This window comes from Bombus flavifrons, chromosome 8 (assembly GCF_040668555.2).
Source record: "Bombus flavifrons isolate JBK064 chromosome 8, iyBomFlav1_principal, whole genome shotgun sequence".
NCBI lineage: Eukaryota > Metazoa > Arthropoda > Insecta > Hymenoptera > Apidae > Bombus > Bombus flavifrons.
This window is the reverse complement of record NC_138449.1, coordinates 1,425,375-1,450,265: the sequence shown is the minus strand read 5'-3', so window position 1 is coordinate 1,450,265 and position 24,891 is coordinate 1,425,375. Positions and strand designations below refer to the sequence as shown.

General features: G+C 39.3%; 1 long non-coding RNA gene across 1 annotated transcript; it reads right to left on the bottom strand.

The window, feature by feature from the left end:
- Positions 1–15,505: 15,505 nt before the first annotated feature.
- LOC138182518 (uncharacterized) lies at positions 15,506–19,330 on the bottom strand. Its single transcript, XR_011173818.1, has 2 exons — positions 19,298–19,330; positions 15,506–19,257 (listed from the first exon to the last, which is right to left on the bottom strand). It is a non-coding gene; the product is annotated as an uncharacterized LOC138182518 (long non-coding RNA).
- Between the last annotated feature and the right edge of the window lie 5,561 nt (positions 19,331–24,891).

The window sequence follows — 24,891 nt, the reverse complement described above, 5'->3', positions numbered from 1 at the left end:
CGTGCTGGTCCTTTTTGTTTCAATATTATTAGTTCCTTTACCCATTCACGCGTTATATTGGATTTATCATTTTATCAATTATAAGGGATAGTGATATAACACAATACATTTCCCATGTATCAACCAACGCAAGAGCGACGTGAACTAAAAAAAGTGAATTAATTTGTCGTTCGATGGGTAAAGGGCTCGAGCATGCTGACAGATCACTCGATAGAAAGTTCGATCCGAAATCGCCGGCGTTTTTTTTTTCCGAAACAACGGATCTCTGTCTCTGTCAGTGATCGGTCACTCGGTGCGAATTAACACCTCACGTCCAATTACGCGATATAGCACAGGAACGTGACATAGTTCGAGCCATCTCACGGGGATGAGTTTCACGCAGACGCGTTCGTCTCTTTTTGATTTCGTATTTTTTACCGCTTGAATTTTCTACTCAATCGACGATTCCCTATGCTCCCTTCACGTGCTTTGCTATTTCGTTCGTCGCTTTTGTTCCCCTCACCGCATTTTTATTTCTTTTCTCCTTTCTGGACAAAATTTCGAACGCACGATCACGGTTACTTAAAACGCGAACGTGAGGGTAGAATGTGAACTGAAAATTCTCCATTGACACATGGGATTTGATTATGATATCCGCGTAACAAGGATATTTCTCTCTTCTCTTATACTTTACGCCGCAAAGTTGCAACTGGGATAATAAGCGAGCAGTTTGAAAATTATAGTGGATTAATTTGCTGATGAATGTACTTCGTTCGTTTAACGAACACTAAGGGATAGTAACGGTAACGATAGCCGCAAGTAAAATTATTACAATAACTATGTAACTTTTAACAGAATATTATTAACAACCTGATCGTTCATATTAATAATCTATTGAAAAGCAGAAATGTAAAGTTTAATTCGATGTACCAGTGCCACATATTAAATTTCATTTGATCTCTGATTATCAACCACATTAAAGGTGAAAAAATTATCTATAAATTATATATATTTATTATTAAGAATATTAATAATACATATATCAATACCTCGTTATTCGTTGTCACGAATAACCAGAATATTCGTGCGATTATCTGCCATGAGCTTAAATTTAGAAAAAGTGCTATAAAAATTGTTGCAAATAAAAATTTTACTGACATTCCCTATCTTACCTAGACAATTTTTTAATATATAAATTAGTTTAAAACAGACTATAAATAAAGGAACTGAAATTGTTTCATCAAAAAAATTAATTAATTCTAGAATCGATAATTTTTATGTCTATATAAATCTGGGATAATGAACTATGTTAGCCATTGAAAAAGTTATGTAAAAATTAGATTCATTAATTTACATTCAGTTAAACTTTTTTTTAAAAAGAAGTAATGAAAATGAGAAAAACATACCATTGTTAAACATACCATTTTAAAAGAAGATGCTAGAGCGAAAGGTACAGAGAGAAAAGTTCTACAAAGTAATATACCGGATCCATGTCGATCGCGGCAATTGTTGGACATATTATTAATATTAATGTGGTCTCGGATCCACGCAGATTTGAAATGTAGAACGAGGTGGAGGGAAAGGGGTAGATCGTTACTTATATAAGCGGAATATATTAATTTTCGTGGAACACTGGATCGCAGGGCTGCGGTGAATAAATTTTGCAACTGGCCGTACCCTGAAACTTTGTCATACGGGCTGAAGTTTCGAGCCTGCTTGACGCTTTTTGCCACCGTCACAGTTTTCCCTAGCTTCCCGTTCCTTCCTGTCGTCAACTTGAATTTTCCCACTTTACTATATCTGGTGTTCAAGCGCTTTTCCACAGGCTTGATGACCGTTAAAACCAGTATCGCGTTTTACACTCGGTCACGGTTCGTTGATTTTTTCGACCAGCAATTCGTGCAGCTGTCGATAAAATTGTTGCTTAAGAGATGATTAATGATGAAACGAAATGATGTACGGTGAACTAGTAATTTGGAACATGTAAAAGTCAATTTCTGGAGAAAATAATGTGTAAACGCTTTTGAATATCTGGTTGCGAAATAATTCGCGCATAAGTTCTCTTTTCTTTATTACTGCAATTGTATACGTAAATATAATAAATATTAGGTTGTCCGAAAAGTTTCTGTCGTTTTATGAGGAAATACTAGACGCACAACGTTTTTTGTTTTGTATTATGTAGACATTTCCAATAGAAGCTGATATACACCAAAACATACACCATCTACACTGCCGATTTACCAACTTTAACACAGATAACTACAGCAACATTTGCTTATGATACAGGTTTATTAGCATCCCACTCAGACCCAATAATTCCTCCTCAACTTTCCAGCGAGGTCTCCACTCTATAGAAAAGTGGTTCCACAAATGGCGCTTCAAAATAAATGAAAATAAATCCAGTCATATAACCTTCACGCTGCGAAAACAATCCTGTCCACAGGAGATCATAAATAATATTCCAATTCCAAACAAAGATTCAGTCAGATATCTGGGCATGGTCCTGGACAGAAGAATGACATGGAAACGACACATCGTAAATAAATCCAAGCAACTTAAATTAAATTAAAAAACTTCTACTGACTCATTGGCAGATGTTCCAACTTAAGCGTGCAGGTAAAATAATGCTATATAAGACTATATTAAAACCTGTTTGGACATATGGGATCCAACTATGGGGAACAGCGAGTAATTCCAACATAGAAATTCTTCAACGATTCCAATCGAAAACTCTAAGATCCTTAATAGATGCAGCTTGGTATGTTACCAACGAAACAATACATCGTGACCTTAAGATGCCCACAGTTAAAGAAGAAATATCCAAATTCAGTAATAAATATAACATAAGAATTAACAACCACCAAAACCCATTAGTTACTCAATTACATGACACGACGGATTAGATCCGCATTTAAACGTTAGATTTAAACGTTAGATTCAGCTAGAATCAAATATACGATAATCATTTACTATTCACGTTATAGTACCACGCCAGAATAATTTACTTATAACTCTCAATGAGAATTGATTGTAAACTGCTTCCAAATAAAAAAAAAATATGTAGTATCGTGGCCTAAGAGATATCAGGCGAACCATAAACAATGTCGCGAGAGAGCCTAAGCGCTGACAGGCCCAACAATGTATCGTCGGTCCTCCAATCGAATAGTTACGCGGAGAAGGCTTGCGTGACTCTGGCCACGAGCGGTTGCTGGATACGTGCGTGGTGGGGCTAAGACAAAAGACAAAGGAATGTTAAGGGAGAAAGACGAATCAACTGTCAGTGTTAGTTGAGAAGTCAGAGAGTGCGAATTGCGTTGTCGAGAGAGCGTGGTTCGCGTGTGAAAGAGCGTTACAAATTAACCATTTAGTTGTCTTAATTATAGTACGTTATTGTATTTAGTTCACGTTGAACAACCATCGTTTTCTGTTTAACAACCAACATCTGTTTAATCCATTTTAAATTAGATAATAGTAAATTAATTGTAGTAAGATCCTACAATTATCTTGTCGAATTACGTACGATCCATTTTGTTCTGTTGAGATAAACACCGCGACATTTCACAGATTTGGTTTCACGTTTGTATGAAGGTGCGCTGGTGTGAAAAACACGTCTGTGAAAGAACGACTATCCGCACAACCTAATATATATAAACAATGTGATAAAAATAATATACGTGTAATGTTAACGATAAAAACGTTACATTTTCATGTTTGTACTAATTGCGAAAACAAATCTGTAGCTCACTATTTTGGCTCGGATTTGGTATTAAAAGAGTGCCAAGGACGAGTACTTTTATGCATGCATGTATTAATTTCGTTCTGTTATCTCTTGTAAGAAAATGCAACGATTTATTTACCTAATACTGTAACTACAAATTTTCGTGTCTTTTTACCAAAAAGTTCTGATATATGTATCTTTACGTTAAAATCATTAATTAAATTATTTGATAATTACTTATGGAAACAGTTTTGGGAACGTTAGATTAATTAATATTTCAATATTAATATTGGATATTGGTATATTGTAAACATTTTGCACATTGTATATATTTCATATATTTCTGCACCTTCAGGTGTCCCATAAATATAATAAAAACTATCTAAAATAAACTCTAACCTATTGGGAATAGGGCTAAAAAATAAATTCATCGATATAGGAAAAAAGTTGAAGAGTGTCTACCTACTTAACCTAAATCTTCCTCAAATTGGTTACTTTTACAGAAATCGAGATACAATCTCAATGTTACTCTATTCTTTAACTTTTTTGAACTTTTCCTGAATTTCACTCCAGATAATATTGAACGAGCCACGGAAAGGCAGCGTTCCGGGTACATTGCTCGTTGGGAAAGCGGAATAAAATCTTGGTTGGGTGACCGAGGTTTTAAACCAGGAAATTCATGGATCCCACGAGATTGTGCAACTGTCCAGGGTACCAAGTGACCCGGACACGTTCCTGTGTTCCACGAACACCACGGGCAAAACGTGCCCGTTACGCGGATCAAGACTGGATTACCTTCCGTTTGTACTTATTTAAATTCTGAAAATGTTAACCGCGAGATCGTGGCCCGATTTTCTCTCCCCTCCCCCCACTGTCATTTTTTTTTAACACCAGCCGCAACTTTTCCCATTAAAATCTCGACTCCACTCAAGAAAACAAACGACCAGGAAGAGAGCAGCACGCTGAAAAGAATCAGCTAACCAGCTCATTTTCCCACTTCGTACGTATTTTCCAATTTCCCCAGTGAAAAAGTTGCGGTTAATTTTACGTTCCCAGGGTAAACGGAAAGACGACTTTTCCATGGACGAAAATCTATCTAGGGGATTCCGTCTAGGGGAGAAACTGTAATTTGAACGAATCGCTCGATTGTTTTTGCTTCTTCTCCGGGTTTTTCTCTTTTCATGAGAAAAATGGTGGCGCTAAATCGGTAGAAATGGCTTGTTTAAATTGAAAGGTGGGATAAACATATCCGCGTATCTCATCTCGCGTGTTTATTTCTCGTAAACTGAAACTTCCTATAGTTTGGTGTCGTTTGTCATGAAATAGATGCTTGGAAAAGACAGTATTAATTGAATATTTTTAAAAATGTTTAGCTTGAAAGAGTATGAGTGTAATTTGGAAACAGCAGAAAATGCAAATTTTATATCTCTTTGGTGTGAGAAAAACCAAAATATTTATACGAAATATAAAATACGATAGTAATTACTTGAAATAAAGTTATAAAATATAATAAATATCTCTATAGAAAATGATAATAAAACTGATAATAAATGATTAATATCTAAAAAATGATTAATAATAAATGAAATGATGAATAATAAATGATAATAAATGAAAAATTTATCATTCATTTCTACATTGAAACAATACATAAATTCCTTTCTTTTTTCGGTTATTTTATATTTCTAATCTTACTAGAATTTTTATATTCATCCTGATCACTTTTGCTATAGGATTAAAATAGCCATCGTAACTTTCTGCTGCTACGTATATACTACATATACTACGATTGTTATTTATTTCACAATTGCTTTAAAAAATATAACGAGCGAACTATAATAAAGATACGTGCGAAGCTTTCTAATTCGAAACGACTGCATCGTTTGACGTAGTATATCCTTTTTATGATGTTCTCCCGAAATTAGTCGTGTTACAGCGAAATAACAGTACTCTGGAAGCTTGGCGTGTTTCCCATGTAATTCCATCGAACGTAATGTAAAGAGATGCGCTGTGTCGTAACTCCAAGAAATACATAAAAATGTTCGCTACTCCACATACTTTCGAAACTAAAATTGATGAGCTCGAAACGCGTCAAAGTTCTCTGCTTTCGTAAATTACGGATTGTCTTTTGAACGGTTATTTATGTTGCAACAAATTGCAGGACGCGAGAAAATGAACAAAATATCATAGTGAAGATGACTTGATTTAACAAGAACATTCGGTACGATCGATCGTTGCTGGACAAATCAGTTCTCACCGGACAAACACTCGGATCAGGCGTTGATATCGATGAAAAAAGAAACGTTCCATGCGGGTATAAATCCTTCAACGAACAGAACACATCGATTGGCAGTTTATCTTCTCACTGAATGACTCGGAATCACGGACCAGCGAGAAGATCGTGGAGATTCGTTGCCAATCGCCATAAACTTTTCACGTACGCGGACCAAGTCGTTCGAGGAGCCTTGAAAAGAATCTGAAATTCTTGCTATTTCCTAGACTACCTCATGAAGATATTAGGTAGAAAATATTGAATGTAGGTATAGGTGTAGATATTATATGGAACATCTTGAAATTTTAGTGCCCCGCAATGAGACTCGACTATCATAATTATATCGGTAAGATTCGAAACAAATTTGGAAATATAGATAGAAGATGTAAGATATTCAGTGTAAGTTAGGAATAAGTGAACAGTCAATTAACCATTATATTAATCAATTTCAATATTCAGTGGGACTAGATTTAACACATATTATTTGCCAAATATGTTTATTCACGCTGGATACTAATTTTTTTTTATTAAAATGTTTGCAGTATGTTTACAGTAAACATTTTGTAACTTTTATATACATTTTTAGGTTGGTTTCAAATTTTGTAATCAATAATATTAATGAAACTACATATAATCGTGAAAGTCGTTTCTCATTTCAGCGCTAATGAGATTTGAAGATGTTTTATATAACAGGTATAATGTGGACATAAATGTTACCTTTGGTAAAAGCTTAAATACTTTCGTAAGCTGATATTTTCCATTTGCATTTATCGAGATAATTTTTTATTGTCTCGAAAAAATTCTTTTTCATGTATCGTTCCGTGATGTCGAATTATCGTAATGTTTTATTATTCGAGGTTCCCTGAATGAGTGGTACAATTTTTTATAACTTAAAGTGATGCAACAGTCGTCAAAAAAAGAAAGTGGAGAAAGGAAGAAGAAAAAGGAAAAAGATAAGAAAAGCAAGTAAACATTGCATTGAACGCGGCAGATTTCATTTTAGCAGTCACATTTCTCTTCCTTTGTTTCTTCATATTCTTGGTAGCCCGTCCCGGAATTTAAATGAAGTCGATATAATGCCATTACGCGTTTCAACCGACCCCTTTATTTTTATTCGCGGACAGACACCGCGGGTTCCCAGTGCTCGTTTTTGGCTTCGTTAAATTTTTCTTCATTACGTGTATTTTATTGATCAACGTAGTTCGCACTTTCCATTGGAATAACCTGTCGCTACCTGGAATATGCACAGCTGGAAATTAACAGTTCATTAATCGCGAAACTGAATTCTTGTTTGAACAATTTTACAAAGGCTAAGTGGGTTCCGATAGAATGCCCTATGTTTGACCAGTGGCAGACGCATTCCACTTGCTCTCAATTGCACAGATTTCTTTGTGGTTATCCTAACACTTTAACTGCCACTTTGGTCATATATGACCGCCCACGGTTTTTCCTGCGATGGTCATTGGTAAACGGAGCGCTTGAACTTCTTACAATTGAAAAAATTGTATAAAAATTGATAGTTAAGGGATTTTGAATATAATAGATAAATAGGAGATACTTTGAAATAAAAAGTGCTCCATTGAACAATTAAACATTTTTATTAGAACATCAATACAAACAAATGAGAACATATCTTGTATCTAACGGTACACTGTGTTAAAACACTTTAAACATAAACGTGGCTCATCAATACAGTCTGGACAATAGGTGGTCACCTTTTTGATTCGATATTTAGCAATTTTTGATCCTAACTGTTTAACATTCTTTTTATAGCACTCTATGCAACATTTTCGTGCCAGGTACGCTTGCCCTTCTTTCTTCTGCATTTCGTGTCGCAATCTTTGTCGAATAAGTATATTTGACGGCTCTGATGAATGGCACTGTGTAAGGTGCATTGCGAGTGCCATTCTAAACGCTGGTACCTTGATTTTTGTTTTTGTTGCTTGTTTATAGAGTATCATCGCGTTTGAAATTGATGTATTTAACAATACCTCGAAAGCTAATTTTATATACCACTTGAGGGTTCTTCTATGTGGCGTAGAATATGCTATCATTTGATCTGATAAATCTACAGCACATTTTCCTCTGTTGTGATCTACCACTACCATTGGTTTATCACAAACATAATGTTTTTGCGGATCTCTACCATTTCAGCCGAATGTTTCGTCGAAACCATAAAAATGTCACGCTTGTCTCTCCACCTTACTATTATATATAAAATGAGCAAATACTGTTTACTAATATCTTGTACACGTTTCAACAATATATTCTGGACGTTTCCCTTACGACGAAATAACGAATGCGAATGGTTTGCTGAAATAAACGAAGCCTTGTTATAATATGTCGCTATCAACTGTTACCAAGGCGCCACGGTGGTCACCCGTGACCACCAATAAGATAAACGGTCCATTGGGGAAGAATGTTGTCTTACATCATCAATTTATTATTATTTTGCCATTATATGCTCTGGATAATAAAAATACTCCTGTGGCGTACTGAACGAAACATGTGATTTCGGCGTGTCAGTCAAAGTGTTAAAAAAAGCAGCCTGTTCCTTAAAGAAAAAGAAGGGGGAGAAGCGAGAATAATTACAAGCGTGGTATGTATTGGTAGTAATATAAAAAGCACAAACAAAAGTTTCTCATTTACATTTTTAATAATATTTTTCTCTTCTCAGTTTCCTTGATATCTCGTACGATGTATAACAACTTTTAAGTCTTATAAATTTTCAATATTCAATTTTCGCGTGCAAGGTCATATTTAGATGGAAAATATTAACAACCGAAACAAGACGAAAAACAAAATGTTAATCTGCAGATTTGTGCTCGAGGATGATCGAATTGAGATTTAATCGTGCGGGAAATTGAAATCCTGGTTTAAAATTATCAAGCTCGTGCAATTAATCTCATCGAATTACTAATACGCATGTCTGCGTTAAGCGATTAATTCGATGTCTTGGGCTGGTTGGGATGCCCGGTCATCCATCACTTTCTTTTATGTCGTCTGTGAATTGCAGGAGCATGTTATAATCGGATTACCCCGGTAGCGATTATCTTGATTCTGAATAGCGATGACTCGGCCCATTTTTCCACTCTCATCTCAACTAAATCTCCTCGATCTTTCTCATAGACTATCGATCAAACAATAAATAATATCTTTCAAGGATAATCAGACTATATTCGGTGTAGGTACATGATTATTGATGGTAATTCGAAATACACGATGTTCTTCCAGTTATATTATTGATATTAACATTCTAATGGTAGAGGACATTGATATTAACAATCTCGTATTAAATCGTATTATCATCGTAATGAATCGTTACGATAATTATTGCGCTGATAATAAAGAGTTTAACGTACAGCATATTAAACGAGATCTTGCATCAAGATTATCAGCTGATACACGGGATTATCTCGAAAATTTTTCTAACTCGAAATTAACACTAGAACTACCGATAGTTAACACGAAGCTATTTCTACCAAAAATTAGTCAAAATGACTGGTCTTTAGAAAATACGTAATAATAGAATGTTTTTATGTTAATTGATTTATTACTTTCTTACGGAAGGAATTCCATGTTATGTAGCACATTTTTGGTATTATTAATCCATCTGGAACCATGATCTCTAAACGAGGCTTGACACATTTATAAAATTGTAGAAGCAGTCGTTTTGACTACTGTGGTATTTTTAATGTTATCTAGCGATCCAGCGATCGATGTGGAATTTTCCTGATAACTGATATCATCATATTGAACGATAAGCAATAAAAATTTTAAAAACGTGTGGCAAGTTGTAGAAAGCGAGGAAACTGGTTAATTGGGGTTCGATAAACAGACCGCAGGACCCTTTTACACTTTGAAAAGTACATTTACATTTTGACTGGTACTGGTATAAGTAGCCTTGATGCAAAATTATTCTGAGTTTGAATGCATAAAAAACAAAATAAAATTCATTATATTATTCTTTTAGTTATCGTTCCGAAAGTCATTACATCATTGCGGGAAAAAAATATAACATGAAGTAAGAATTTTAAAATAAAATGGTAAAACCAGTCAATTTGACTGGTGTGGGGTAGTTCGTGTTAATAGAATTTTATGACAACGTAAAACAGACGACAGAATGAGAAAGAGAGGGGAGGAATGGTCAAAGATTTCGTCGGACAATACTCACCTTTGAAATCTCTTCTTCTATTTGATTCATTAACTATTACTCCGTCGGGGAATATATATCATTTCCTCGTCCACTCGACGCAGTTTGCACAGTTGTTGAATGTGGATGGAGTTCTATGATGAATCCGCAGGTAGTTTCCTGCCGTCGTAGAATGGTGCTTTGTCGTGATTATCTGCTAGCTATGTTAATCAAATACACTTAAATAAACGCGCTCTAAAGTAACGCGTCGATTGTCTGTTGTCTTAAAATGCAGCCGTCTGAATTTTGATACTTCTTGTACGGTTCTTTCATAGATTACTCTGAAGAATTCTTTTCTTAAAGAGCCAAGATCTGATTCTTTAAAAATGGAGCATTTTTCATAACAGAATTACAAGATTACATGTAAATATTTTTTTCTAACTGCAATGCTATATTAGGAGTGACAGATTGGCTTCTAATATTACAGAATTGCAAGATCACATGTAAATATTTTTTTCTAAGTACAACGCTTTGTTAAGAGTGACAAATTGGCTTTTGACATTACAGAATTGCAAGATCACATGTAAATATTTTTTTCTAACTACAACGCTATGTTAGGAGTGACAAATTGGCTTTTAATATTATTATCTACCAAATACAATGCAGTACAGTACAGTACTGTAGATAGTCATGTATGCATGATCCGACTGAATAGTAAAAGCGGGCACGATGTGATTCCTTGTGGAAAAAGTAAAAATAGTACATAGAATAAAACTTTCTCATTCTCGGCTTAGCTTCCGAGAAAATTGAGATTAGAGTTCTTTCGCTTTATCGAAAAATAGTGTCAAGTGACAAGAAAGTTCATGATGTTTAATAAAGTGAGAGGAACACAAGTCATTAACACAAATTGTTGATTTTATTATATTAAAAAACTCTGTTGTGATAAAGTTTGGTCCCAATTTTATTAAGTAAAAATGAAAATGATACTAAAAGTTTCGATTGGTCCTAATTCGAAGGCCAGAATATCTATTTCCTTTCGAGTTTCACCGTACAAATCTTTCAATTTTAATTACATACTTACCCAAACTATCTTCAATAACGATATTTAATATCCCAAGAAAGTACGTCACCATCTGCAGAAACAAGAATTTGGATAATCCTAAATAAATCGTGGTCGAGTTAAACGTCGACGTGGAAGATCAGATAAAAATTGAAAGAAACGAGAACGAAGTGCTTCTTTCGCCAGTTAGAAGCCAACGTAACGACTCGTCGTTTCGAGCTTGACGAACAAAACAATTTTCGGTCAGAAGCACTTTTTCTCCTTTTTCGATTTTCTATCTTCTACTCTCTCCTCTCCTCTCTCTCTCGCTCGCCCGTTCCAAACCTCGTAATTGTTCCCGCAGTAATGATATCAAGCCAGCGCGAAATTATTTTTGCCCCGATCCACTGAAACGGTCCGTGTCCCCGAGGGAATGGCGGCCAGAATGGTGCTTTCAATTCGTTTATTTAATAACTCACAATTGCTTTACATATACAGCTTCGCGAGCGGACGCGTCCAGCCGTTCTCGTAATTTATTCTCGTTCTTTCGTCTCATTTTCTCGCCTTTCTTCCGTCATCTTCTTCGCTCTTCTTTCCGCTTCCGTTTTGCCTTTTCACTCTGCTCACTCTCGTAAGAATGCACGCGTGCAGGCCTGGACGCGTCGAATTTACGTTTACGTCGAGTTTAAACGTTCTTTACAGCGGTGAAGTCGATAAATAACTTTTAAGGACTTTTAAGGTATTTTACGTAACTTATCGTATCGTAGTACGGTTTTATATATAAACAGCTATACAACTTATCTCGCTAGTTCATAGTGGTAATCTTTTCTTTCTGTCGTTCGTCGCTTTAACACATTCTTTCGTTCATTTGGAATGTATCGGCAGGCGGGAGCACCGTGCGCTCAAATATCTCTTCTATTCATTGCACGCGGAGCGGAGGATGGTCCGTCTTTGATTTGTTATTGAGCAAGAAATTCGTGAAACGGCTACTAAATTCGATTTTATCTGGTTTATATAGGTGTTCTTGTATAGTTAGATAGGTCAGAGATAGACTTCCAAAAACGTACGATAAACAACGAGAGACATAACGACGAATTAACATTAACATTAACGCTACGATGTTATATTTGACTTATTAGTCAAACTATTGTTTCGAATGTAATTATCATTACTGACTGGCGTTTCTGTTAAAAATTAATAAACTATTTTATAATGTTAAAATTAAGATAGGTTGGAAAAACATGTCTTAAATCTGTAGATTTTGCAAAATTTACAAATGACAATTATAAACTAAGATAGTTAACATGCTCGCACATGACACAACTGTAACGTCACTGGTCATCATAGTGTTAATTCGATTTATATTCACATTCTATTTATCGATAATTCTACTTTGAGTAGATCGTGTAGACACGAAAACTGATTCGAGAAAAGTGTGGAATACATTATCGTACAACTTCAGTTTCTATACAATGCAATACATATTGAACAATGCCTTTGATACACAAATAACGATACGAACAATGTAACATTGGAGTTGTTAATTAAGCATCTGAACACGTCACTGTTGGAGCTAATACATTCGGATAAATTAGAAACACGGCTACAATATCGTGCTTGTAACGTTCTTCGGTACATCGGTTTAATTTAGCAAGCGATATCATTTTCGTTCCCATTGTTGGAAACGTCTGGTTCCCAGCGTACAATAGCCGCCTTTGCGATACAAGTTTAAGCAGCACACACGCCATGCATATCCACGTGATATAACCTTCGACGTGAAAATATCGCCGAACGGAGCTGTAAATCTCATCGCCAGTTTTGAATTAAACTGGTTTAATTCTTTTCAACTTGATTTTAAATGGAGAAAAATAAATAGCCAAATTGTTTTACCTGAAACATCTCATTCTCTGTTTTCTTCAAAATCAAAGCCATTCTTTTATCTTCCTCGATTTTAAACACGGAAATCCCTTGAAAAATCTTTCCTAGTACAGTTTCGAACAAAGATATTTGTCCATGGGTCACCGATTTCGACTTAAGAGTCACGTATTACAAAAACTTTCCAATTATCTCTAGCGGTAGTTAGACGGGAACTCGTAGAGCGTTCTGACACTTGGCGGGCCGAGAAATTGGTGGCCCGATAGCGACCAAATTCTCGCCATATAGTTAGGGTAGCGCATTCGGGGAATGCAGCTCGGTAGCTGGAAGATCAGCACGCGGAGCCGCGCGGCCGTGGGAAGAATGTGCAATTGCATCTGACCAAAAGGTGCTCTCAGACTAGCCAGATCTATCGTATTATTGCGAATACCAAGTTTGTTCACGTATTCGCGCGCAAAACCGCATGCGGTTTTCAACTTCGATTCAATTCCAACAATAAAGCGAGTTTGATTTTTGATAATACGTCGAACTAGTTATCTTAGACACGACTTTTCAGCCACGAATAAGGAAGCTAATTTGTTTACAAAGAGGAATTAACATTTTGACTGCCACGTTTGGTCATTGGTGAACGGAGCGCTTGAACTTCTCACAATTGTAAAAATTGAATGAAAATTGACAGTTAGTTATAACCGATAAATAGAAGATATTTTGAAATAAAAAGTGTCCCATTGAACAATTAAACATTTTTATTAGAATATCAATAAAAAAGAAATGAGAATCTTGCATCTAACGGTGCACTGTTATTAAAACACTTTAAACATAAACGTGGCTCATCAATACAGTCTGGACAATAGGTGGTCACCTTTTTGATTCGATATTTAGCAATTTTTGATCCTAACTGTTTAAAATTCTTTTTATAGCACTCTATGCAACATTTTCGTGCCAGGTACGCTTGCCCGTCTTGTTCTGCTAATAGCTGATACCTTGATATTTGTTTTCGTTGCTTGTTTATAGAGTATCATCGCGTTTGAAATTGATGTATTTAGCAATACCTCGAAAGCTAATTTGATATACCACTTGAGGGTTCTTCTATGTGCTGTAGAATGTGCTATCATTTGATCCGATAAATCTACAACACATTTTCCTCTGTTGTAATCTACCACTACCATTGGTTTATTACAAACATAATTCTTTTTGCGGACCTCTACCACTTTAGCCGATTGTTTCGTCGAAATCATAAAAATGTCACGCTTGTCTCTTCACCTTACTATTATATGTAGAATGAGCAACTATTGTCTACTAATATCTTGTACACGTTTCAAAAATATATTCTAGATGTTTCGCTTACGACGAAATAACGAATGCGAATGGTTTGTTGAAATAAACGAAGCCTTGTTATAATATCTCGCTATCAACTGTTACCAAGGCGCCACGGTGGTCACCCGTTACCACCAATAAGATAAACGGTCCACTGGAGAAGAATGTTGTCTTACATCAACAATTTATTATTATTTTGCAATTATATGCTTTGAAGAATAAAAATACTCCCGTGGCGTCCTGAGCGAAGTATGTGATTTCGACGAGGCAGTCAAAGTGTTAAAGGTATAAAGGTTAAAGGTAGGCGAAAGGAATTTTGAAATTATGGAGAATTAATTAAACAGCCGTGGAAAATTGTATTTTTGAAGATTCAGCGTTTGAAAATAACAGTGGCGTAGTTTAATAGAAAAATTTTGAGAAATTGCAGAAATATGTATAATAGAATTTTGTAAATAAGGAGAAATAACTATTTCGTGAATAACTATTTCCTGTTACATGTTGCATACATAGTAAACCTTCATTTATCCGAATCCACGGGATATTATGTAATTACTAATTATATTAAATAGCATATGTAACACAAGTTCACTAATTCTCTACATTACCTACGATTTGTCATTCAAATAATAGGAATTCACATGCTGGTAAGCGAATGTGAATTCACTTCAGTTTATAGAACTTCGATTAATTGGCCACTAACTGAAATTTCTAACAAAGGTGATTCGGATGAATGGAGTTCTAAACTGTATCTCAATTAGGGTAGTAGAAATTAAAATGATGTATGTTTAACCACGTGACTCGTTCACTACTATAACAAATGGTGAAAATCTGACACATTTTATAAACTGACTGCGCAGGGGATCTGTATTTTTCGCAAATTGTAGGTTGCCAGACAGACTGCGACCGTGACACGATGTTGACAGCACAATTTTGCGAAATCCTGACGCATGCATCGTACTGTTATGTTTTCTCACTTCCTCACGGAATTTTCCTATATCGTGATTCAATAGTTGAGATCAGTATCCTATCGAGACAAAATTTACCTCGAGTATATTAGTTTCAACTTTCCTTTCTAACTTTAATTAATTATACACATGATCTTTAAGATTCAACTCCTTATCCAGCACTTTTTAGTTGTTCATATGAGATGAGATTATGCAAAACGCTTTATAGTAATTTTTATTGGTTTATTCATCGTGAAAATAAATTTTAACTGGAATAAGTTTACAGGGGTGAATACATGCCGATAGAATGATTGGCTAGTGGCAGGTTTATTCTACTTGTCCTCAATTCAGAGAGACATCACGGTTTACCTTTAATTCCTTTAACTTATACGTTAAGACATTTTCTTGTTAATATTTATTCCGATTTATTACAAATTGATTGTGATATATAGCATTGTGCAAAAGTCTTAGATCGTCTACTAAGCAGAATTTTCTTTTCAGGAATGTATACAAGAATACTTAATGTTGGTTATATTATAATCTATGTAGTATTTGAGTAATTATTTTAAGAAATAATTATTTATTTAAAATAATGAATATTTCCAGAAAGCTTCCTTCGTTTGGTATAACAATAGATATTTTTAATTGCCGAGTAATTTCTTAACATACTTCATTTTGCTACAACTTTGCTACCTATTGTTTTACAAAATCAATCTCCATTTCTGAATTTATTCCTCTTACAGGATTAACAAATTTATAAATTAAGAAAGATCATAAACAAGTAACATTAACAAAAAATACCTTAAACGTCATTTCCATGATATAATCAACATACGAAAATGTTTCCTGCAAGTATATTCGGTTATGACTATAACATTATTACGCGGATTTATTACACATTATAACGCGAATAGTCTAAGACTTTGGCATAGTATGTAGGTACTCTAACTTGAAATTTCACGCCTATAACACCAAAACGATCAAGTATGAGCGACCACGAACTATCTGTACAGCCGTTGAAACATAATTCCCCTGGTCAGATCGCATTATGAATCCCGAATTATTACAATACTCATCGTCCGGCATGAAATGAAATTCTGTTCAGCTCCGTGACACAGTTCCTACAGTTCTCGGCGATGTCGGACCACGCGTAACATTTCCTGTCGCATCGTGTTGCCGCATTGCAAACATAATCTCATTACGAGCGTGACAAGCCCCGAAACTCGGTTGGACCACCACTGCCTGTTCTCTTAATGCCAGCCTATTTAACGCATGCATGTTCTACGGTACAATGGTAGCTCTTTTTACGTTACAATCAAACATTGTGTCGAATTGTATTCGATTTGTTGGACAGGATCGATTTATCTAACCCGACAATTATAGTGTACATATTTGTTACTATATCGTAACATTGATATAGAAGCAATAACAATTAGATAGAAATTTCTGTAATTTATTCGATGCACGACACTCGCTCAATTTCACACGTGCAACAGTCCATCAAAATGGAATTACATCTGGTATATCTAATGAGAAAGAGCTAGCCATTTTCGATCTTGCATGTCGTTTGCATCGCACGTGAAATTGTTCCGTTCCTGGTCGAGCATTTTTATTCGAATACGCGCGAGATGGATGATCCTCGTGTGTGAAAAATGCCATACGAATTTACCATGTGAGCCAAATAAACGTCACCTCCAAAATCGAGCAAGATTTAATCGCGCATGTTCGGAGGATCTACGGCTCCACCGGAAATCTCGTTATCCCAAACGTGTATTTTCCCTCTGTCTTTTTTTGTTTTCCTCCATGATGGATCACCAGCGAGGATCATGTAACGAGATTAAATTTCGTCAAAAGCGCTTCTTTGTCGGCGAATTTCAACGAAAGACGCAGAAACGACGTGTCTTCGTGATTAAACGTTCGATCGAACGTTTCGTCGCTAACAAATGAGATATTTCTATTAAAAATTTCCCTTCAAATTCGTCGCAGAGTTTCATAAAATTACAATGCAGTCAGATATATAAGAGACTTATTGAAGGTAGGATGCATCCAGTTGACAATGCAATAAGTCTACTTTTCTCGCGAAATAAGATATTACGAAACGTTATACGATCGTGTCCAACAGCGTTCGATGACTAGTCTTATAAAATCAGTGCTCCCGACCTGCCTTCGATTCTTATGAAATATTTATCGAGTAAAGTAATTCGTTCGATTCGCCAATACTTCATGATCACGCCAGAACCGATCACTTTCTTTCCCTTATTTCGAATTGGATACGCTATTCGATCGCAGTGTTCGTTTCTATCTACCGCTTCATCGATATAATTTAATAAGATAACAAGAAGGAACGCCATATGTACATATAAAAATATAATCTTATCGCGATCGATCGAGCCTATTTATTATATATATATGTATATATATATAGATCGTGCACGTTTAATATGTATAGATAAAATCCTCCGTATAACATCGGCCAGTTTCGTTTTTTGATACGTTTTTCGCACATCACATTTTTCGCCGGTGACCGGAACATCGGGTATCTCGATCACGTTCCTCTACGCTCGCTACACTTGTTTTTATTTGAGGTCTGAAGAGAAATATATAGTGAGCACCCGTGCGATAATCGTGTACGTTGTATTGTGTGTCTCCAATAATCGTGATTAGGTACGATTGTTAATCGAGAAATCGAGAATTTTCATCTAAATTCATGGAAATTCTTGTCAACGGTTCAAAGAACGGAACTGGTTCTAATGGTTCGATATTTTTTTCGAATGAACATTTGTGAACTGCCGCCTAGCGGCAGCTAGGGTTCATTGTCACCATGAACGTGGAATATTTTATTTTATGCCGATAAAACGAAAAGTGATTGAAAAAGCTTTTAACTTCTGTCATAACAAAACTTAAAAGGCAAAATCGTTCGTATAGGTTGATGCAGTAATAATACGTAAATATGATTTACGATTAGAAAATAATAAACGTAACGTATTTGCATAAATCAGAATTGATTTAACCTTCGCTGTTTGAGAACTGATTAATAAAAACCGTAAAATAAATTCGCCAAAAATATAGAAAAATGAGACGGGAGAAAGAATACGTTCAGTTTATTAATTTTCCATTATGAAATTTAAATATTCGATATAAAGGATGTTGAAATATTACACAGTTATACTACGAATGGAAAATATTCTAAACATATAGTGGTGGTTATTACCTTTCTCTTGCTATGCAAATGGAATAGCGCGATATGCGCGATCTACTTTAATATTACACGACGCATTCACAAATGTCGATATCAAGAGTAAAAAGTGAAACAAAATAGAACAATTTTCTATATTTTATTTACATTGATTAAATTATTCTGTTGGAATATCGTGGCAATTCTCGATGTCGTTGGAAGTTAAGTGGAGGAACACTCCTTCGTAGAAAATTACACGAGTCGTGGTGTCAAGTACTGCAATTATATTAACCTCGGTCATTTGATCACCACGAAAGCTTATATATTTATGTAGCGTACGAATCGAACCGGTTTCCTTTTTTCCTAATATTTAATATCCATATCTGTAATTCGATTTCTCTATCCATTATCGACGATATATAAAATGAAGTCATATTCAATACACGTGTACGTTCCATTCTTTCACCTTTTTCATTCTTCTGAGATCACAGAGTTCTTAGTTTTCCTAATTATACTTCCTTCATTCAAATAACACAATTATAAGACTGCACAATTGAAGAATTATCATCGAATTGTAGTATCGTGGACAAATGACCTAAGACAATTTTTGATTTTGCGTGAACCATAAACAATGTTGCAAGAAAGCATAATTGCCGACAGGCCCATCAATATGTCGTCGGTCCTTCAGCCGAATATTTATGCGGAAAAAGGTCTACGCGACCATGGCCACGGATGAAAGACAAAGGGATACTTAACACGTTGACCCCGGCGCCCATATTCAGGGTTTCTCTGTGTCGAATGCACGCCTCACAAAACAAACTCGTGTGGCCCATCGGTAATATACACCGCCTCACGGGACAGACATGTGTGACCCACCGGTGATGCATACCGGTGTCACGATCGGCATAATTCAAACCCGATGGACTGATAACAAACGCGCGGATAGTGGGGATATTGAGGGGTGACAAAAGAAAAATAACGGAATCTGATCGGAAGTCGAGTTGTAAAGAGTCAGTCTTGAAAAGTCACGCTTAGGGCTCGGAAGCAAATTGTAAACCAGGTGTTAAAAAAAAATAAAGTCCCTTTTTTTATTTTTCATCTTAAATTTGTTATTTTATTTTATTTTTGTGTGTGTGTTATTTTACGTGACACCGGCGTCAACGTTTTAAGGGAGAAAGACGAATTAGCAGTCGTGAGTTGAGAAATTAGAGAGTGTGGTAAGCGTTGGGACAGAGTGTGGTCCGCGTGAAAGAGAGCGTTGGAACCGTGGTGACGAGAGTTGTAAATTAACTGTTTAAGTGTCTTAGTTATAACACATTACTGTATTTAGTTCGCGTGAGATAACCATAGTTTCCTGTTTAATCCATTTTAAATAAATATAAAAAATCCTACAGAATTTTTAAGGTACATTGAAATCTCCGTTTCTTAAAGAATTCCATAAGACGATTCAGGGTTTGCGACAAGATTGGTCACCGATTCTTACGTAACTCTTACAAATAATAATACTGTATCCTGCTATATTACAAACGAGAAATTGAATCTGTTGTAAGAGAAAATAATTGATCGCTTAAGTACAGTTCGCTAGTAGGTATGAACAGGGATTACTGAACAGTCCAAATATCTGTAGCGGTACACATGCTCGAGGACAAATCAAACCACGTGTGGTTTTGCCTCGGAGCATCAATATCGTAGGATACACACATATTGTATTAATAATCAAACTCCGGGCAGAAACAATGTCGCCGCTACGTGGAACCGTCTAACAAAAGCGATTGGAATTTTACTGGTACCCCCTCGACCAGTATAATATAAACGAACGGGATCGTAAGGAGACGAGGGTTTCATCAGTCTCAGTTACGTGCGATCTCATCAGCGAATTACACACCGTCTTAACGAATTCATTTAATACCGAGCGTCCTAGCGAACATTCTTGTATCTTTTTATTGCTTCAAAATATACCCTACGTTTTAACAAGAGTTATCTCGTCATTTGACATCACACAATCAACCATCTCTCCCACCTATCTTGACAAATAATTTATGCAGCCAACTTATTTTAAGAGTACTTCAAGGAATAAAATGTAAGTAACTTAATTTGTTAAGTATGCAAGATATGAACTGTGGCTGCACTCGACGACGAAACTTTCTGACGTCTTTGCGATACAAAGCATGTCACCCAAGCGTAAGACCGATATGCATAATATGAGCCATCGATATCCCTACGGTCTTTCCGCCGAATATTTGGAAGAAAGCGTACGCGGCAACTGTCAGAGGTAAAATACGACCAACTGCGTGATAAGATAGTAAATTCCAAGAGCCTTATAATGAGTGACCGTCGGGGTAACATCCGGTCACTCTACTCGTTCTCAGAAATGTATGATAAGTATATGTATATGATAAGTATATATAAGTAAATATATGAAAAGAATATAAATAACTTCTCTCAAAATTACGCAAGTCAGTCTAAATAAGTCCGAACCAACCTGAATATTAAGTCTATCGTTACGAACCGCGAATACTATAAAGTATTCGTAGCTAGTAAACGTAGCTGGTCCCAACGAAATCAGCCACCTCAACGCTGCGCAAAACCAGGGTTACATTCACGTAAAGTTCTTTTGTGTGTATGGTGGGATTATAAAGAAATACTCTATTTTGAACTTTTATCTAGTGGTGATACCATTAATTCAGACAAATATTGCACTCAGTTAGAAAAATTAAGGGAAACACTAGCTGAAAAACGACCAGGTTTAGTGAATAGGAACAACGTTATCTTAAATCTTACCACATTCCCCATATTCCCCAGACATTGCCCCATCTGATTACCACCTGTTCAGAGCATTACAACACTTTTTTGTAGGTAAAAAAATGTGAAAATATTGACTATTTTAGAGAAAAACAAGAGAACTTTTATCGAGACGGAATAATGGCCCTACCAGAAAAATGGTAAGAAGTTGTACGAGGGGAGGATTACATTTTTTCATGAAACTGAAAGGTATATAAACAATCTTAACATATATAACCGCTCGAAAAACGTCACGAACTTATGGGATTAATTATTGTATAAATTGAGTGGAAATAAAGAACTCCTGTTTGGAGATCGACAATTTCTTTTTCCGCCGGATCTTCGAGAAGGCGTGCGTGGCAACGGTCGCGGACGCCTAACAAACGCGTGGATAGTGGGGACATTAAGGGGTGACAAAGGGAATAATCGAATCCGATCGAAAGTCGAGTTGTAAGAGCTTCAGTCTTGGAAAGTCACGGCTGGAGTTCCGAACTAAATTGTCATTAACGTAAACAAAGTGTTAGGAAATAAATTCTCCTTTTTTATTTTCATCTTCGATTTTTTTTACATGACACAAGCGTAGTCGAGAAACGAGAGGGGAGCACGAGGCGGGTATGGGTTCTCAGGTCGTAGGACCACGCCCTGGGAAACCTCGATGGATCTGATGTTCTCCTATAGTCGGGTGGCGGCTGGTCGGTGCCTTTGGTACCCGTCGGTTCGCTGATCCGGTGCGGAGAACTTCGGAGAAGTTGGTGGGCCCATATCTGCCAAGACCACTCACCTCACCTTCTCGTGGGGCTCCCCGTCACCCTGCACCGGCCTTGACCGGGGTAGGGTGCGAAAGAGTGAGTGGCACCAGGATGCAGATTTGTTGACGACCCGGCAACCAAACAAACAAACTAAATATGGCAGACACGAAACTAGGTAAAAACGTTTACGGTGCAGGGGAGGGAGACCCCAGTACCGGCGCAGTCGTGGGTAGTCAAGTGGGCCCCGCTGCGTCGTCATCTCACGACCACGGCCGTTCGAGGGTGGACCGCCAGGCCCCCGGACGTGTTTCTGCGTCTGGCGAGGACAATGGGATGGAGATGGCGGAGGAATCTCCAAGGAGGAGGAGCACGAGGAGCTCGCTCAGGAGCACGGACAGGTCGGAGTACGCTTTTCTCGCTCCGCCCCTGATCGACTATGCCACGTCATCGGTGGCAGTAGGGCCGCGGACGCGGGTAAGGTCCGACGACGAGGAGTCCGTCGCCTCGATCTCGTCGCGCTCGTCGCTGGCCTCTGCGACGTCCAGGGGTAAGAAGAGGAGGGTCGCCATTACGACCCCGGACGTGCCCGAGGAACTGGACATCCTCGTAAGGACGAGCTCGCCCGCGGAGGTCAGCGCGGAGGTGACGATGCGCATCTCCGAAATCATGAGGGTTGCGACGATATCGTCCAACCTGAAAGGGACGTGCATAAAGACATTAAAAGACGCGGCGAGCTATCTCACCGCCGCCTGGAAGCACGAGTCCTGCAGGAGGAGGACCGGACAGGCGCGCGACAGCGACGTCGTAGACACGAGGCTGTCCGCGGTGGAGCAAGAGAACGCAGCCCTTCGCCAATAGCTGGCGATATTGACTGCTCGCGTTCAGGAGTGTCCGCGATGCACCGGCCCACTGTGCGAGTATGGCCGTCCTCCGCGGGAAGACAACAGCGACAGGGCACGCCTAGATGCCCTGGAGAAGGAGGTCCGGGAGCTCAGACCCTCCATCGTCAAGGACATCAAGGAGCTGCTCGGGAACCGACGACCAAGGACCCCCGACGCACGTCGAAGCGCGGACCGCCCCGCTACTCTACGTGCCTCCCAAACTGCGTCGCTACCGAGGGAGCAGGAGGGTGGCGAGACGTGGACAGTGGTTGAATCGAGGGGGAAGAAACAACGGAAGAAGCGGAAGAAGACAGCCGCCGCCTCCGCCGCCGCCGCCGCCGCTGGAGTCGAGACGGCGAGAAACGGGGCGACCGTGGCTCCGCCGGCGACGAGCGGACGCCAGCGGCTACCGCAGACAAGGACGACAGGCGCGCCGAAACCGAGCGCCGCCGCAGCGAAAAGAGGACCGCCGCAGGCACCCAAGACGGTCACGCTCCCTCGAGCACCGCGAACATCCGCGGTGACTCTGACGTTGAACGAGGGAGCCAGGATGTCGTACGCCGACGTGCTGGAGGCAGCCAGAGCGAAGGTCCCGCTCTCGGAGGTGGGTGTGGAGTCCGTCGACATGAGGAAGGCGATGACGGGCGCCATAATCATCAGAGTCCCTGGGGACAGGGACAGGGGAAAGGCGACGCTGCTGGCGACGCGTCTGGCCGAGGCGCTGGATCCGACGGCGGTGAGAGTCGCCACACCAACCAGGATGGCCGAGCTTCGGGTGACCGGGATCGACATCTCGGTCAAAAAGGACGAACTGCGGCGAGCTTTGGCCTCGGCCGCAGGATGCGGCTGCGCCGAGATGCACATCGGAGAGATCGGCGCCACCAGGGGCGGCCTCGGGTCCGTGTGGATCAAATGCCCGGTGGCAGGAGCCCGCAAACTAGCCCAGGCGGGGAAAATCGCCCTGGGTTGGTCGACAGCCAGGATCAGAGCGATCCCGAAGCGGCCCCTCCAGTGCTTCAAGTGCCTGGAGCTGGGGCACGTGCGCGCAACATGCGTGTCCGGTGTGGATCGCGGGCATCTGTGCTACAGGTGCGGCGGTAGCGGACATCGAGCCAGAGGCTGTCCGGCCTCTGCTCCCAAGTGCCCTCTGTGCGAGTCGCTCGGGGCACCCGCCAACCACAGGATGGGCGGGGCGGCCTGCGCGCCCCCGAAGACCAAGAAGAAGAGGAGACCAATCCGCGAGCCAGCGGCGGAAAAGAGTCCAGGAAGCGCCGCGAAAGCAGCAGCGGCGGATGGTCGGGAGGAGGCCATGGAGGTGACCGCGTAATTCGAGCGCCTCCTCCAATGCAACCTCGGTAGGTCGAGAAGAGCGCAAGATCTGCTCTCGCAGACCATCCGAGAGAACGAGGTCGCCCTCGCGGCGGTGGCCGAGCCGTACCGCGTTCCCGACGCTCCCAACTGGATCGCGGACCTGGAAGGAGCCACGGCGATAACTTGGACGTCAGCCTCGAGCGCCCCCGGCGTTCCGCTCGATCGCGGCCGCGGCTTCGTCGCGGTCGAGTGGGCTAGAATAGCGGTGGTGGCCGTCTACGTCTCCCCCAACATCGGCCTGGATGCTTACGGGGACTTTCTGGACAGGGTCGGCGAGTGCGTCAGGAGATGCCTTCCCCGCCAGGCGCTCGTCCTCGGGGACTTTAACGCCCATTCCACGCAATGGGGAAACCCCGGTACCAACTCTCGGGGAAGGATGCTCACCGACTGGGCCGCGGGTCTCGGGCTCGTGCTGGCGAACAGAGGCTCGGCGAGCACCTGCGTGGCATGGAGGGGGTCCTCCGTGGTCGACGTCACGTGGACTACCCCGGAGCTGTTCAGGCGGATCCACGACTGGAGAGTGGCCGAGGGGATGGAAACGCTGTCCGACCACCTCTACATACTGATGAAGGTGGCCCCCGAGGCTACACAGGCCGACAACGACAACGACGCCCGACGGCGAGGAGAGAATCGATCCCGCCCACCACCGAGATGGCGG